Here is a 14,376-nt window from a genome sequence, read left to right on the forward strand (position 1 = left end):
AAGGAGGACCCAAAGAACAGCAGGCCAGTCACCCTCACCTCAATATCTGGGAAGGTGATGGAGCAACTAATCCCGGGAACCATTTCCAGGCACATGAAGGGCAAGAAGGTGATTAGAACTAGTCAGCATGGATCCACAAAGGGGAAGTCATGCCTGACCAACTTGATAACCTTCTATGATGAAATGACTGGCTTGGTAGATGAGGCTCCTCTCCCCTATCCACTACCAAAGAGCACTAGACATTGTCTACCTTGACTTTAACAAGGCTTTTGACACTGTCTCCCATAAGGTCCTCATAGAGAAGCTGATGAAGTATGGGCTGAACAATCAGACAATGAAGTGGCCTGAAAACTGGCTGAACAGCTGGTCCCAGAGGATGGTGATCAACTGTATGAAGTCTAGTGGGAGGCCAGTAACTAGCAATGTACCCCAGGGCTCAATACTGGGTCCAATCCTGTTCACCATCTTCATTAACAGTCTGGATGATGGGGTAGGAGTTACGCTCAGCAAGTTTACTGATCACACAAAACTAGGAGGAGTTGATAATGCACCAGAGGGTTGTGCCGCCATTCAGAGAGACCTCAACAGGCTGGAAAAATGTGCTGACAGGAACCTCATGAAGTTCAAAAAAGGGAAGTGCCAAGTCCTGCACGTGGGGAGGAATAACTCCAGTCCCCCAGTACTCACTGAAGACTGACCAGCTAGAAAGCAGCTCAGCAGAAAAGGACCTAGGTGTCCTGGTGGACACCAAGTTGAACATGAACCAGCAACGTGCCCTTGCTGCAAAGAATCATAGAATGCTTTGGATTGGAAGGGACCTTTACAGGTCATCTAGTCCACCCCCCCTGCAAAAGCAGGGACATCTAACTAAATCAGGTTGCTCAGAGCCTCATCCAACCTGACCTTGATCTGAAGAAGGCAACCTTGACCTGAAGAAGGCTAACAGTATCATGGGCTGTGTTAGGAGGAGTGTTGCCACCACTAGTCAGCCCAAACCTGGAGTGCTGGGTCCAGTTCTGGGTTCCCCAGTGCAAGAGACACATGGACATACTGGAATGATTCTTGCAAAGAGCCATGAAGATGAAGACACTGGTGCATGACGAAAGTCAGAGAGCTGCACTGTTTAGAGAAGGCTCAGGGGGTATCTTATTTATGTATAGATACAGCTGAAGAGAGAGTACAAAGAGGATGGAGCCAGGCTCTTTTCAGTGGTGCCCAGTGACAGAACAAGAAGCAATGAACACCAACTGAAACACAGAAGGCTCCAGATGAACATCAGGAAACACTTTCTCACTGTGAGGGTGACTGAGCATTGGCACAGGTTGCCCAGGGAGATCATGGAGTGTCCCTCCTTGGAGATATTCAAAAGCCATCTGGACATGGTCCTGGGCAACTGGATCTACATAGCCCTGCTGGAGCAGGGGGTTGGATCAGATGGCCTCCAGTACGTCCCTTCCCATCTCAACCATTCTGTGATTAGAAGTAGAATCAAGATGCAGTACCAAAAAAATGTTATAGTTAGATATGACTCAAAGTTTCTTATCTTCAATTTAAGTCATACAGCAATAATTTTGGAGGTGCAGCAGTGTTGTTTTCTGTCATCTTGATAGGAAGAGCACATTTATATTAACTAATGGGTTTTTATTACTTTATACTTATGCTTACCAGGAAATTTAGACATTAGCAAATATCTGTCCAAGCACTTGCAAGTATCTGGAAAGTTTAATTAAATGTAAATCAGAACCACTCTTCAAAATTCAAAAATGTGGAATCCTCAGTCCTTTCCATTCAGCTCTTCCCTAAGGACATAGATAAGTAGATTAATAATGTGATTAGTCATCTGAAAATCCAGACTTGGGCAAAAGAGTGAACTGAATGAATTTTAACACCTTCAGCACAGTGTAGTGAAAGTGAAAGGAATGAGCAAAATCTCTAAGATTTAAATATAGCACTGGCTGTTTGTACTGTCCATTGTGATGAGTGAGAGATCCCAGATGTTCCCATTTATAGCTAGCCAGATATTTTGCCAACAGCTGCACCATTTCCTTTTTCTGGCATGTTTCATTCATTCTCCCTGAGTTAGAGATACAAATAAAATTTAGACTGTGAATCTGTAACTGTTTAAGAACTTCTTTACACTAGAGGAATTAAACTCATAGCAATTTTGAAGCACACACGCACGAGTTCATATTAGGCATCCAATAAAGATACAGTGGATGAGGTAGTTACAGTGCCCACTTGTACGAGACATCTCCATTACACAAAGATTTTCTCTGAGCTGGAAAACAAGGATGAATTACCCTGAAGGAAGAGGAAAAATTGTGGATTTTTAAAATACAGTAAAAAGGAAGCTATATTGATTTTCAGTATTTCTGCAAACCTCCTAAGGGGAGGTTTGTAAAACTGCAGACTTCATGCAGTTCATCTACCTACAGTTAGCGTTAATGACAATAAATAACCTCTACTCCTAATAACGACATCCTGGAAATAGCCATGGGCTCTTTAACAGTTCTCCTTGCAGAACAATAAATACAGATTTGAACAGTATTTTTTCCAGTAATCTGAATTGATTAATACAATTATACACAAAACGTAGCAAAGGAACCAGAAGGATCTGGATCTTCCCTTGGGTTTCATTCTCTTAACTGGCAAGACATAGATGAGGCAAAAGAGAACAGTGACATACAAACAACTTTGCTTATATCATATGTCTGATAGCAATAGCTGTCAGGTCAGATGTGATATCCTCCAGCCTGAACCTCCAGAGAAAAACAAACACAAAAGGGTTTTTATAGAAGCCACAACAGTAAAGACAAATAAAAATACTGATTTGCCTTACACTAGTCTTGTTCACAAGGGACTATTCTTCCTGGGTTGCACCAAAGCAATAGGTTAGTCCTCTCAAGCCTAGGAGAACTGGATTAAAGAGGGATTTTGCAGCTCAGCTGGTAGCCTCCTGAAGGAAAACAAGGACACAGCTATCCAAGTCCTGCCAGTGAGAACTGCCATGCCAGCAAGGCTGAAATAACTGCTGGCAATAGCCTACTTTCCCAACCAAGAGACAGAAAAAGCAGAGCGACACAAACCATAGCGTGCATGTAAAGGAAGACTAACCAAGTTGAACATGAGCCAGCAACGTGCCCTTGTGGCAGGAACGGCTAACAGTGTCCGGGGCTGCACTAGGGAGAGTGTCGGCAGCAGGTCGAGGGAGGTGGTCCTGCCCCTCTACTCAGCACTGGTGAGGCCACACCTGGAGTGCTGTGTCCAGTTCTGGGTTCCCAAGTACAAGAGAGACATGGACATACTGGAGAGATTCTTGCAAAGGGCCATGAAAATGATGAAGGGTCTGGGGCATCTCTCATAATAGGAAAGGCTGAGGGTGCTGCACTGTTTGGCCTAGGGAAAGCTCAGGGAGCATCTCATTAATGTATAGATATACCTGAAGGGAGGGTATGTAGAGGACACAGCTAGGTTCTGTTCAGTAGTACCCTGTGACAGGACCAGAGGCAATGGACACAAACCGAAACACAGGAGGTTCTCTCTGAGAAACACTTTCATCAGGAAACACTTTCTCACTGTGAGGGTGACTGAGCACTGGCACAGGTTGCCCAGCGAGACTGGACTCTGCCTCCTTGGAGATATTCAAAAGCCATCTGGACGTGGTCCTGGGCAACCGGATCTACGTAGCCCTGCTGGAGTTGGATCAGATGGGGGTTGGATCCAACACAGGGGGTTGGATCAGATGACCTCCAGACGTCCCTTCCAACCTCAACCATTCCGTGACCATGATTCTGTAACACTCTCACAGTGTAACTGTAAGAAAGACTAACACATTTTGCTTCAAAAACACTGATTTTGGTCAGATTCACAGCAGGAAACAGTGGAAGGCCCAACCGGCCAACAGACTTAGCACAGCTGGGAAAGGGAGGACTGCCACACATCTCCAGCCACAAGGTGTTACACCAGGCAGTATCAGCCAGAGAGAAATGAAGACAGTAAGGCCTGTTGCCAAAGAAATCCACTCAAAAAGGACAAAAGTAATCCAGGGTACAGTTTACACACTAAGACCCAGAGGGACTAATAACCCAGGACATTAAGATTAGAAGGTTAAATTCAATATTCACTTCTCATTCAGATACCTGAATTAGGCAGCTAGCCATTTTTTTGTTTATGGTTTGGTTTTTTGGTTTGGGTGGGTTTTTTTTTTTGTTTTGGTTTTTTTTGTTTGTTTGTTTTTTGTTTGTTTTTTTTTTTTTTTTTTTTTTTTGGGGGGTGGTCTTAAAGTACATAGATTGCATCCTTGAGAAATAACTGCAGAACTGACCAGAATGTTCAAAATAACTACTGTCACTTGCACAAATAGTATTTTTCCTTAAGCATTTTAAAAAAATCTCCCTAATTATGTATGTACTTAAGAAACTAGTCCATCTTCAAGAAGCACTTTGAATTTCTTGGTTTGATCACAAAGCTTTCCTTCTCTTTCTAATTGTCTAATTACTCAAGTGGTCACAATTGCAATTGAAAGCCTTACACAGAGATTTAGGTTGTTTTTAAAATGAAACAGAAAAAATTTAAAAATCTGTTATTGAAATAGACTTTGCTAATTGTAATGGAAGTGAAATGGAAATTATTTCAGTAATGTGGAATTTTTAAACTTCTCTAATATAGTCTACTGATACCTTCTACCAATTTAGCATCCTAATTTTACCTCCTGAGATTGTGAGGTCCTAGGAAACTCCTGTTGCTTTCTTCCACCTCCACCCAGAGTACTAATGATAATTTCGCAGCATTTATTAATGCCCCATTTCCTGAAGACCTGGAGGCAGAAATAACTTCTGGAGGATGTAGGACATTTCACATTTAGATCCCCTAGTAGCTGGTTTTAATTAAAATCATCATCTTCTCACAGTCTGATGGACCAAGTGCATTTCTTTAGGTGCTCATCACCAAACCTACCCTCACGTTAATTCATTCTAATTGGAGATCTCTACAAGGAGATCATGTAAATTTGATCATCATCTTCCCAGACAAATTCACATTGGAAAATCAATACTGTACATAGGCTGTGCCTGCTCAGGATGGAAGTAAGATTTAGCCTTTAGGACCGTCAATCTGAAACCATAACAGGACAGCGGGGAGCTCTGTGCTTTCTGTACAAGCGGTCAACATTTCAAATCATACTCAGTTCATTTGCAAAGGAAAGGAGTACTTATTTCCTTAAGATCTTTCATGGGCACTGAATAAATTGTACGTGCTATGAAAGCATCCTTCTGAAACCATAAGCACAATAGTTTTCAGGAAGACGCTATGCCTGGAGAATGTGGCGCTCCGGGCTCTGCACACAATACCCAGAAAGATAAATTAAACAAGCAAGGAAATGCTAGCAATTTTACTTGCTCCTAGAATCACATCTGATACCACCTTGGGAGACAGAGCTTTTGTTTGATATCCACCTGTTTGACCTGTCAGAATAAAAACACAGCAGTTGCAGCGGATGCGAGTCAAAGAGACAGTATCACTGACAGTGACATCTTTGTCAGGAAGGACAACCTTCCCGCTGAGAGACTTATGCTAATTACCTGGAAATTCAGAGCTGTTCAATATCAACCTCAAGCTGTTTAAAGCAAAACCTGATACTTCAAGAAAAAAAAAAAAAATTCATGGTACTTTCTGCCAGTAAGTCTGGCTTCAAAGCAAAAATGTCACCGGCTCTGCTTGAACTCACTTTAACTCCAGCCAGACTTTTACACTCACCTGCAGTACAGCTGATGCCTCACAAGCAGAAATATTCTGCTAAAAATTAACAAGCTAAAAATTAACAAGCTCACCTGACTTGCAATTTATTGTGTATTTATCTGAAAAATATCTTTTTACCTTCAAGGAGATGCAAAAATAACTTAATCTAGAAAACAGTTTTGTGCACTTGTGAAACCAGAGTAAACTTAACACTGTTGAAAGCAGCACTAAACCAAGGTCCTGTACCTGTAGTTTAGAAAGACAATTACAACGTGAACGAGCAACAGCCTGTCACAAGGCTTGTTCCCTTGGCGAAAGAGCAGTGGATATTTGCATACTTAAAATAAGGGAATCGTATACTGTCTCCATTTCAGCTATAGTACTGAACCTTCAGCCCTGGTCTCAAGTCAAAACTGAGCAGGCAGTTTTGAACTTGTACTCCATCGCGAGACTAAATTTTCTCCAGGGAAGAACTCTAGCTGCCTGTCATAGGCAACATGTAGCTTAAGCTGTGAATGCAAACACAGGGGCAGATAACTGGGGGGGGGGGGGAGTCTCTGTGGGTGTGGGTGTCTGTGGCAGGGGTGAACATCCAAAACACAACTTCTAAACTCAAGCAGAAGCCTATTTGCTAGTTGCAACCAGTATGGGATGATTGCATATTTTGACAACATCTAAACAAAAGCAGCACATCCTGAATTCTTCAATTCATAAAAAAGAAAGAAGATGAGACATAATGACAGATTAGAAAGCTGTTCACGCATTGTGCTTCTGCATATTGACTGTTTAGATAGGGAAAACCAGGGAGCTGAGGTTCTGTAAGGAAGAGCTGATGCAAAAAGGAAGGACATCCAAAAAAGATCCAAAAAAACATTGTCTAGAAAACAAGAGGAAAACTCGGAGAGACAAAGAAAATTATCTGTGCTGGGGAAAAACCTGGAGATGAAAGATGCATGGAGACAAATGCCAGGGGTGCCCAGGGACCTTGAGAGGGACCAGAGACTGTAACTGCATAACTGCGAGCAGCCGCACAGCGGGAACGACAACTTTCTGCCCAACCTCCCTGGACCAGCAGCGATCTCTGCCAGGAAGGGAAGGCGAGACCTAGGGAATGCAGTGCTGTGTGCAAGCAAGTGAGCTCACGTGAGAGCTAGTCAAGCAGGGTGAAAGCTCGCATCTCGTCTGCTCTTAGATAAACCCCAGTATCTAGATCCACTGTAAGTTTACTCTGCCTAACCCATGACAGGCCATTTTCCAGCCCAGCTCAAATCTTACTCGTTTTTCCCCTCTCAACCCCAAACCTTGCCTGAGCAATAATCCCAGCTCCCCACTATTCACAGCCAAAGGAAAATTCCAGCACTAGCCCTCAGTTCACTTCAGAAACTGCTTTCCAGCTCCCCGACAACTGCTGCTCTGGGTTTCCTTTCTCACAATTAGGCTGGACAAGGAAACCCAACCCTTCCCAACCCAAAAAATTCCTCAGGGATGGATTCTTTCTGCAGCCATCAGCTTGCTTCGGCAGTCCCTTTCCCATCTCAACTGCTTTCATAGCTCTGGGCTTACTCTCTCAACCTTAGCCAGAAGTTTAGTCATGGACGAGCCACTAAACAGCATCCAAGAACTGAGTCAGTAGCAGCTCTGACTTTTTAAGCTGGTGGTGGTTTCAGCACAAAATTTTGCATGCACATACAAGAAATTTAAGCAAACATTACTGTAGAAAACAAGAACAATATAGATTATTCATTATTAAGATAACACTACCAGGACAAGACTATTTAGTTGTTACACATCGAAAAACAGAAAATTGTCCATTACATTGCAAAGAGCTCTGTAATTTTCTTCCGCGCACTTCCTTTCATATTCAAACCAAGCTGTTATATTCCTGTCTCTGTGAGCTTGGCAGTAGCCAGCAAAATCCTCACTCCTGTAATGGCACATCAGTGCATGAGAACTCTAACACAATTAATAGTAACCACATTCATATACACACATCTGTATGTACATATAGGGAGCTTTGTTTCAGGTTTTACCAAGTTTCTATGTGTTATCACTTGTTACGTATTGCCTCTTATGTCACCTCTTGTCATTTCCACAGCATCAGGCCAATATTAAGACAGAAAAAAGAACTTTAGCAAAGTTTCAAAAGCTCTATTAGTAGCAGATTGGCTCCCTCGCCAAAATAAGAGCCACCCCAGTAATTTGTTTTCAGACCCATACAAAAGGTGTTTTATGTATCTGATTTTGTGCGTATATATACACATATATAAAAGCAAGGCTTACATTATACTGGAAAGGAACTGAGTATTTTCAAGAACAGTACAATTTTTTATAGATGAGTAATTAGCATGCCTATGAGACTAAAAATTCTCAAGATGACTGCAGCTGGTAATAAGAATAGAAGAAATTACTGAGATCTAATCCCTATTGATTTAATTTGCTATTTCTTCTTTTCCTTTTCTATTGTTCCTTTGTGTGAGAGCCACTTTTCTTTCCTGCCTACTGTAAAAGCAAAATGCTCTGGTGACCTCATAAGCCTCACAGTTTCCAGCATAATCTTTCTAAAGAAAAAAAAAAAGAAATGTTACCATTTGTTTTTATATGTTTTTTGTAAACTGATTTAAGACATTTTTTTCTTCTTGAGACCTTTTTTAACGCATTGTACAGATACTTCCATTTCCAGTTGTTTCTGCAGTGATGCAGGTTTATATGTAGATAACATCTTTTCTAATTCCACCCCCAGTAAATTGCAGGTGTTCTGCAATGAAAAGGTAAAGAAATGTTTGCAAAAGTCAAAATTCATGTGTCAGTAGCACCGTTCTTTTCATGTTGTAGCAAAAGATGATACTTCTCTAGTAGGGACCAAATTCCTGACGTGACATTCTCAGATTGACTGAGGTTTGTAACTTCATTGGTTTTGTAAAACAAAGCTACAAGAGTTTCTATGGCCACAAATCTGAAGTGCAATTTGCAGCAACACAGGAAATAAGAATCAACATGTGCTAAACAAGAAGTTAATATATTATGAATTTTATTTTAATACTTTTTCCATGCAAAAATGTAAGTAATAAGAAAGATTTGAACTGTAAATATTAATAAGTTTAAAGAAGTTCTGTTACTGAAATGCACACTATCAGGATAGCTGGTACATTTCCACATGTAATTTTTCCTCCTTTATAACATTGTTTTTATCCAGATCAAGTGTATGTAATGAATGATTAATATACCTGCATTGCTAAAATTAACACAGCTACACATCAGGCTACAGAATAGATATTTTTAATTAAAAAAATCCAATTATTCAGATGAATATCAGCACGACATCCTAGAAACCATGATAAAATGATCCAGACATCTGTTTACTTCTTGGAATAGACTTTCCCATTTTTGTATGGCCTCTTTTTTTCATCAGCCATCTTTTCCCCTTTTAGTAGAGCCTCTCCAGCAGAGATCAGGATTTAGATCATGTATCACAAAATAATTAATATGTATTCAGAATAATAAGCATATATTTACCACCTAAGGTTATTTTCCATTTTATTTTCAGTAATTCCTCATTCCAGCTGCAGACAAAGCAAACATCATAGAGGAGTTCGGAAGAAATATAACCATACTTTAAGAGCACCTGTTAGCATCTTTAAACAAAATGCTTTTCTAAAACAGAGTTCAAAGAGATAGAATAGACTATCATTTCAGCAAGAAATAACTAATATTTTTAGAGAAAAAGGTTTATATTATGAAAACCTTGTCTTTCAATAATTGAAATGAAAATGCATGACAAGATGAGAGCTTGGAAAACATTAAGGCTTAAAGGTATAATCCCAGGCAGACTTTCTATAACTTCAAGTCACTTTTACCAGTTTGCACCACCAGTCTTTCCTATCTATTTCAAAAAGCATTTTAGCAAAAAAAAAAAAAAAAGGCAATTAGAAATTTTCTATCAAGTACTATATTTGTGTTTATTACTCACTAAAATTTAAGATAAGTTGTAGTACACAGACCAACACACTCAAGCAATCATTCCTCACCACCTCTGAAAACCGATTTCATTTGCTGCCAAAGCATTGCATGTTTCACTTATTTCATTCAACAGTGAAAAGCAATTTTCAGTACTTTGCATTGCTTTCTGTGTCTCCATAGATTTGCTATTTCATGGAAAAAGACTAGGAAAAATAACTAAGTATAAATAAAGCACTATTATTCCATGCATTCTCTTGTTATAGCCTGTAACTGTAAATAAAGGCCTTTATCCCAAAAGCACAATGAAGCAGATGTGCTAAAGGTTATTGCAGACTAAAGGCTAAAATTTTTTACTGTTTTAAATGAACATCACTTCACTGAAGGCAGAGCCATGCCAGATTCCAGTATTTGAAAATATGATCGATATATTTGGGATTTGAAATTACTCTGTTAAGGTCTGTGCTTATAAGATAGGGAACCTGCAAGGCAGACAGCTTTTGCTAGTTCCTGAATAACAAAGAGTAGCCACTGTAAAACTTGGTAGAGCATAATTTTTAGTTTAAATACCAATTTACAAACTTCCTTCTCTTAGAGTTATTTATATCAAAGATGGCCTGCTAAAATTTAGAATTACTTTTGGGTTTACTCATATTATATGAGTACCTGCCGGATGTCTGCTGGAAATACAATACAGCAGAGAGGAAACAGTCCAGGAGGTTCCTGGAGCGTGTGGCAGATAACTTCCTGACACAGCTGGTGAGTGAGCCAACGAGGGAAGGTGCCCCGCTGGACCTCTTGTTCACGAACAGAGATGGACTTGTGAGCGATGTGATGGTTGGAGGCCGTCTTGGGCAGAGCGATCATGAAATGATAGGGTTTTTGATACGTGGAGAAGCGGCGAGGGGGGTCGGCAAAACTGCCACCTTAGACTTCCGGAGGGCGGACTTCAGCCTGTTTAGGAGACTGGTCGAGAGAGTCCCCTGGGGGGCAGCTCTTATGGGCAAAGGGGTCCAGGAAGGCTGGACATTCTTTAAGGAGGAAGTCCTAAAGGTACAAGAGCGGGCTGTCCCCAGGTGCCGAAAGACGAGCCGGCGGGGAAGAAGACCGGCCTGGCTGACTAGAGAGCTCTGGCTCGAACTGAGGAGAAAGAGGAGAGTCTATGACCTCTGGAAGAAGGGGCGGGCAACTCAGGAGGACTACAAAGGTGTAGCAAGGCTGTGCAGGGAGAAAACTAGAAGGGCCAAAGCTGAGCTAGAGCTCAGTCTGGCTGCTGCTATAAAAGACAACAAAAAACACTTCTTCAAATACATTAGCAGCAAAAGGAGAGCTAAGGAGAATCTCCAGCCCCTAGTAGATGGGGGAGGAAACACAGTGACCAAGGATGAGGAAAAGGCTGAGGTACTTAATGCCTTCTTTGCCTCAGTCTTTATTAGCAGGGCCGACTGTTCTATGGGTACCCAGCCCCTGGAGTTGGAAGATAGGGATGGGGACCAGACTGGAGCCCCCATTATCCAGGGGGAAATGGTGAGTGACCTGCTGCACCACTTAGACACTCACAAGTCTATGGGGCCTGATGAGATCCACCCGAGAGTGTTGAAGGAGCTGGCAGATGTGCTCACCAAGCCCCTTTCCATCATTTACCAGCAGTCCTGGCTAACTGGGGAAGTCCCTGCTGACTGGAGATTAGCGAATGTGACACCCATCTTCAAGAAGGGCCGGAAGGAGGACCCGGGGAACTACAGGCCTGTCAGCCTGACCTCGGTGCCGGGGAAGCTGATGGAGCAGATCATCCTGAGTGCTATCACACGGCATGTAGAGAATAACCAAGGGATCAAGCCCAGCCAGCATGGGTTCAGGAAAGGCAGGTCCTGCTTGACCAACCTGATCTCCTTCTATGACAAGGTGACCCGCCTAGTGGATGAGGGAAAGGCTGTGGATGTTGTCTATCTAGACTTCAGTAAAGCCTTCGACACGGTTTCCCACGGCATTCTCCTGGAGAAACTGGCTGCTCATGGCTTGGACGGGTGTACTCTTCGCTGGGTAAAGAACTGGCTGGACAGCCGGGCCCAGAGAGTGGTGGTGAATGGAGTTTACTCCGGTTGGCGGCCGGTCACAAGCGGTGTCCCCCAGGGCTCGGTGTTGGGGCCAGTTCTGTTTAACATCTTTATCAATGATCTGGACGAAGGGATCGAGTGTACTCTCAGTAAGTTTGCAGACGACACCAAGTTGTGTGGGAGTGTTGATCTGCTGGAGGGTAGGCAGGCTCTGCAGAGGGACCTGGACAGGCTGGATCGATGGGCTGGGGTGAATTGTATGAGGTTTAACAAGGCCAAGTGCAAGGTCCTGCACTTGGGCCACAGCAACCCCATGCAACGCTACAGGCTTGGGGAAGAGTGGCTGGAAAGCTGCCTGGCAGAGAAGGACCTGGGGGTGTTGGTTGACAGCCGCCTGAATATGACCCAGCAGTGTGCCCAGGCGGCCAAGAAGGCCAATGGCATCCTGGCCTGTATCAAAAATAGCGTGGCCAGCAGGACTAGGGAAGTGATTGTGCCCCTGTACTCAGCACTGGTGAGGCCGCACCTCGAATCCTGTGTTCAGTTTTGGGCCCCCCACTACAAGAGGGATATTGAGGTACTGGAGCGTGTGCAGAGAAGGGCAACGAAGCTGGTGAAGGGTCTGGAGCACAAGTCTTATGAGGAGCGGCTGAGGGAGCTGGGACTGTTTAGCCTGGAGAAGTGGAGGCTGAGGGGAGACCTTATCGCTCTCTTCAACTACCTGAAAGGAGGTTGTAGAGAGGTGGGGGTCGGTCTCTTCTCCCAGGTAACAAGTGATAGGACAAGAGGAAATGGCCTCAAGTTGCGCCAGGGGAGGTTTAGACTGGATATTAGGAAATTTTTCTTCACCGAGAGGGTTATCAAGCATTGGAACAGGCTGCCCAGGGAAGTGGTTGAGTCGCCATCCCTGGAGGTATTTAAAGGACGTTTGGATGAGGTACTTAGAGACATGGTGTAGTGGTGGTTTTTGGCAGTGTCAGGTTTATGGTTGGACTTGATGATCTTAAAGGTCTTTTCCAACCTATGTGATTCTGTGATATTAATGCCTACAGTCCTGACTACTACATCAGGTTTTTCCTTCCAACTAATGAGTTGCTGGTTAGCAACAAAGAACTTCAGCTACTGGAGCGACTGCATCGGTGGAAAAGGGAAGAGCAACTGATATCATGTCATCTACCTTGACTTCTGTAAAGCCTTTGATGCTGTCCCACACAACATCCTTGTCTCTAAATTGGAGATCTATGTGTTTGACAGATGGACTATTTTATGGATAAGGAATTGGTTGGATGGCCTCATCCAGAGAGTTGCAGTCAGCAGCTGAATGTCCAAATGGAGATCAGTAACAAGCAGTGTCCCTCAGGGGTCTGTATCTGGACCAATACTATTTACTATCTTCATTGGTGACACATGGGATTGAGTGCATCCTCAGCAAGTTTGTGGATGACACCAAGCTGAGTGATGCAGTTAATACACTTGAGAGGAGGGATGCCATCCAGAGGGACTTTGACAGGCTAGAGAAGCGGGCCAGTGTGAACCACATGAAGTTCAACAAGGCCAAGTGCAAGGTCCTGCAGCTGGATTGGGGCAATCCCCAGTATAAGTATAGACTGGGTGATGAATGGATTGAGAGCAGCCCTGTGGAGAAGGACTTGGGGATACTGGTAGATGAAAAATTTGACATGAGCTGGCAATGTGCGTTTGCAGCCCAAAAGCCAATCATATCCTGGGCTGCATAAAAAGAAGCATGGCCAGAAGGTTGAGGGAGGTGATTCTCCGCCTCTTCTCCACTCTGGTGAGACCCCACCTGGAGTACTGCATCCAGCTCTGGGATCCCCAGTACAGGAAAGACATGGACCTGTTCGAGTGGGTCCAGAAGAGGGCCACAAAAATGGTCAGAGGGCTGGAACAACTCTCCTATGAAGAATGGCTGAGAGACTTGGGGTGGTTCAGCCTGGAGAAGAAAAGGCTCTGGCAAGACGTTATTGCAGCCCCTCATCATAATTAAAGGGGGCTCATAGGAAAGTTGGAGAGAGACTTTTTACCAGGGCCTGTAGTGATAGGACAAGGGGTAATGGTTTTAAACTAAAAGAGGGTAGATTTAGATTAGTCATAAGGAAGAAATTATTTACTATGAGGGTGGTGAGACACTGGGACAGGTTGCCCAGAGAAGTTGTAGATTCCCCATCCCTAGAAGATATTCGAGATCAGGTTGGATGGGGCTTTGAGCAACCTGACCTAGTGAAAGATGTCCCTGCCCACAGCAGTGGAGTTGGACTAGATGATCTTTGAAGTTCCCTTCCAACCAAACCATCCTATGATACTGACTTCTTCCTTTAACTGAATAATCTAAACACTTTATACTACTTAATTAGGTCTCCTTTTTATTAACTTAATCATCAAGGTGTTTGTACAATTCTTAATGCTTCTTTATACAACTCTTCACATTCCTTTCTGCATTGAATATGCCTCTCCATGTGCAAGTGTATTTGTGTATATATTTATATTAAAATATATATGTGTGTAAACATTCCCATGTGGTCTGCAAACAAACCTTAATTCTATTCATCAGCATTGACATTTATGTTTATTTTTATTCACAACATGTTTCCTTTCTTATAGGTCACTGCAT

At 42.9% G+C, this 14,376-nt stretch overlaps 1 protein-coding gene across 1 annotated transcript in view; it reads right to left on the reverse strand.

Annotated features, from left to right (window-relative positions):
* Positions 1-13,575, reverse strand: part of ARAP2 (ArfGAP with RhoGAP domain, ankyrin repeat and PH domain 2) — a 402,708-nt gene extending 389,133 nt beyond the window's left edge. Inside the window, exon 1 of the mRNA XM_075499897.1 lies at positions 13,552-13,575. The gene's annotated coding sequence lies outside the window, so the exon portion shown is untranslated. The remainder of the gene's footprint in view (positions 1-13,551) is intronic.
* Positions 13,576-14,376: the final 801 nt, after the last annotated feature.

Source organism: Mycteria americana, chromosome 4 (assembly GCF_035582795.1).
Source record: "Mycteria americana isolate JAX WOST 10 ecotype Jacksonville Zoo and Gardens chromosome 4, USCA_MyAme_1.0, whole genome shotgun sequence".
NCBI lineage: Eukaryota > Metazoa > Chordata > Aves > Ciconiiformes > Ciconiidae > Mycteria > Mycteria americana.